General features: G+C 56.1%; 1 long non-coding RNA gene across 1 annotated transcript; it reads right to left on the reverse strand.

Moving 5' to 3' along the window:
• Positions 1–1,332: 1,332 nt before the first annotated feature.
• LOC132022232 (uncharacterized) lies at positions 1,333–3,332 on the reverse strand. Its single transcript, XR_009405553.1, has 3 exons — positions 3,015–3,332; positions 2,783–2,908; positions 1,333–1,551 (listed from the first exon to the last, which is right to left on the reverse strand). It is a non-coding gene; the product is annotated as an uncharacterized LOC132022232 (long non-coding RNA).
• Between the last annotated feature and the right edge of the window lie 282 nt (positions 3,333–3,614).

Below are 3,614 nucleotides of genomic sequence, written 5' to 3' on the forward strand. Positions count from 1 at the left end.
TTTAAAAAAAAAAAAAAACAGGAAGAAAATTACATTTCCTTTTCTGTCCCTTTCCATTCATTTTGACCTCCACATAAATTTGAGTAACAACGAATTTGAATTAGTGGATATTTCCAACGTGCCTCCTGCGGGCCAGGCCCTCTGCTCTGCCCACAGAAGGGAGCCGCACCCAGAAGCCTGCACTCACTTGGGGACCTCCCCACCCCTGCTCCTCCTCAGCTCGTGTCTCCTCCCACACCTCCCAACATGCGTGTTGAGGCCCAGTGCACCCCTATTTCCCTCTTAGGGGACTCTGGATGGCTTCAGCCTCATGCTGACTGATGGGTCAGTCGGTAACTGTGCTGAAATACTGGAATTTCCGAGACATTTCCATGGTTTATGGGACCATAATATTTGAAGTGGGAACCTGGGAATCATCCTTGACATGTCGCTTCTCCTTGTCACCCCATGCCTCCCATGGCCCACACAGTCAGGGAAGGAGGGGCGCAAACTAGCGGGCAGGGGGCTCAGGCCTACATGGTGGCTTATCGATATGAAACCTACCTATGTCACAACTTTGGAGGAGGGCAGTTGGCAATGTTGGGTTTTTTTTTTTACTGACCCCCAAAGTGCCCTGAATTGTTGGGCAAAAAAAAAAAAAAAAAAAAAAAAAAAATCAATCCACTGGCTCGTCCTGTGGATCTTCCTGTCTGAAGGTCTTCACACCTCCCCTCCCCAAGAGCACCGCTCACTCCAGGCCGTGTACCTCTCACAGGGACCCCTGCGCAGGCCTCCCAGCTGGCCACACCCTCATCCCCCTTTTCCTGCAGCCAGAGGGACCCCAGAACCTGACAGGCTGCTCCCTCGAAATCACCAGTACCCCAGGAGCCCACGCCAACCCACTAGGAAAAGACAAAAGGCCCATTAGAAAAACAGGCCAAAACACATGAAGAAGCAGTTGCTCTATGAAAAAAGAAAGGTGAACAGCAAAAACCTATTCAAAGAATTAAAGAAATGAAATCAAAACCACCCTGCGACACGGTCTACGTCCCCCAGCTCCTGGGGAAAGGAAGATGGAACCCATGGCTGGTGTGCGTGGTGACCCGTAAGGGGGTGTCCGGCGTCTCTCACATGCCGTCTGGGTGTGGCGACAGCCGTGGCCCAGTGGTGACATTTTGGAGGGTCACCGTGAGGGACACCTCCTTCCATCCAGAACCCAGTGCTCTAAAGAGGCCTGTGGTGTGTACTTGAGATGGTGTCCTCGGTCCATGTCCCCTGCCGTGTGTGGGAGGTGCCTGCCGGGGCGGCTTCCCCCTCCGTCAGCCGGAGCAGAGCCCGCAAATAAGATGCCCACCAAGAGGGGAGAGTTGAGTCGGTCATGTTCTGTCCAGACAACAAAATGCTCCCCAGACGTTAACAAGAAAGAAGTAGGGCCCAGATGACTCTGGTCAGGGAAAGGAGCTGCCCATCTCCCCAGTGAGAGCCTTTCTGTCGCTTGCAACTCTTGAAAGCGTGGGCTTATCCTCACAAGGCTATGCATGGAAAAACGTCTGGAGGCACGCACCAAAACCCCTGTGAAATGAAATTGCCTTTGGCGAGGGAGACAGGTGGGGAGAAGGAGGCTTTCCCTTCTCCTAGTGTGCTTTGCTGTTCTGCCTGGATTTCTAATCGTGGGCACAGAGCACTTTGATTTTTTAAAAATGTCATCGGGAAGTATCTGCGGGGTGGGATATGAGGCCAATTGGTTTTCTTCTTTGTACTTTTCTATATCAAAAAGAATCAAAATCAATGTGTTTAAATGTTGCAAAACAAACAAAAACTTTCGCTGCCCTGGGGATAAAGTCCATGCTCCTGAGCTCGCCCTGGGAGGTCCTTCGGCGTCAGCGGCTGCTTCCTCTCCAGTCTCCAGACTCCTGGGTCCCTGCCACGGCCAACCCCAACTGCTCTCCACACCCCAGAGCCCCTTGCTCTCTCTTAACGCTGGGCCTTTGGCCGTGCTGTTCCCTCTACCTGGAACGCTCGGCCCCTCTGATTGCCTCTCCCTCTCGCCTTCCTCCTCCTCCAGCCTGGCGCCAGGCGCCTGCCCACCCTCCCCCCACTGGCAGCGTGGCCCTGCCTGGCCTGGCCTGGCCCGCTCCCCAGCACCCTGGCCTCAGCGCTGTCCACCCAGCGCTCCCATCAGGCGGGGAAGGCCTTTCTGCCGGCCGCATTTCCTCACCCTGACCTGGAAGGTGGGGACAGGGCCCGTGTCACCGACAGCGACCAGGGCCCAGCACTGTGCCTGGCACACAGGACACTTCAGGAACTGTTGCGGGCGGATCGGACAGGTGACCGCCGGAGGGGAAGGAACACACAACACTGACGGCCCCCAGGCTCATCCACCCCCACCCCCGGCCGGCCTAGCTGCGGGGTGGGGTCCCGGGGCCTCGGGGTCCCCTGATGCAGTCTGCAGGGGCAGACGGAGCCACCCGCAGCAGCGCCGCCCGCCCGCTCCACGCTGGCTTCTATTTCCTCTCCGGCGGGTGCCAAGGCCCTGAACAAATATTTTCCTGGAGTGGAGGAGCGGCTTAGCTCCCAGCCCTGAGTGCTGGAAACCCCGCTGGGTCGGGCAGCTTCCAGGAACCCAAGGAGGAGTGGGGTCTGGCCGCAGCTAGGGGAGGGGAGGGTCCTCGGGGCGGCCCTCTGTGCCCGGTGCCCGCCCTCCAGGCCGGCGTCGGACAGGTCACTCCACCAGCCCGTCGCGAGCCCCCCCCCCCCCGCTCCCCCCACCCCCGTCCCTCCTCACCCCCGGGTAGCAGCCTACTTGCTCTGTGCCGCTCAGGACTGGGGAAGGCTTTTGCCCTGGGCCTCTCTGCCCATAAATTAGAATCCTCTGGGATCCTGAAGAAAACGTGGGCCATGTGGGCCTCCCTCGTTTTTGCTGAAAAAGCTACAGTGGGGTTTAAAGGAACTAATTAGAATCTCAGAAGCCCTTTTAAAAAGCTCCCCCCTCCCCCCGCCACCCGCTTTAACTCTCTTATTGTAGAATAACATACAGAGTGCACTGGTCTGGTGTAGAGCCGGACGGTTTCCGTGCAGACGCAGACACCCTTGTAATCACCACCTACATCAAGCCAAAGAAACTGCCAGAGAAGGTTCCTTCATGTCCCCGCCTTGCCAACCGCACAGCCCCAGCAGGGGCACCCCTGGCTTCTGTCAACATCAATCAGCTCTGGGGCGCCTGGGTGGCTCAGTGGGTTAAGCCTCTGCCCTCCACTGGGGTCATGGTCTCAGGGTCCTGGGATCCAGCCGGCATTGGGCTCTCTGCTCAGCAGGGAACCTGCTTCCCGCCAACCAACTCTGCCTACTTGTAATCTCTCTCTCTGTCAAATAAATAAATAAAATCCTTAAAAAAAAAAAAAATCGATCAGTTTTGCCTATTCCTGAGCTTTCTCCCAATGGAGTCATGTGATAGGTGCTCTTTGGCGTCTAGTTCCTGGAGCTTTATATATTGCCTGTGATATTCATCTCTGTTGTATGTGAAACTGTAGTGTGTCCTTTTTGACTGCTGAGTAGCACTCCGTAGTATGAATGAATCTGTTGCTTCCCCCATTGTCCTGTTCGGGGGTTGTGTCCAGGCTTGGGCTGTGCTGAAT

This window comes from Mustela nigripes, chromosome 7 (assembly GCF_022355385.1).
Source record: "Mustela nigripes isolate SB6536 chromosome 7, MUSNIG.SB6536, whole genome shotgun sequence".
Taxonomy (NCBI): Eukaryota; Metazoa; Chordata; class Mammalia; order Carnivora; family Mustelidae; genus Mustela; species Mustela nigripes.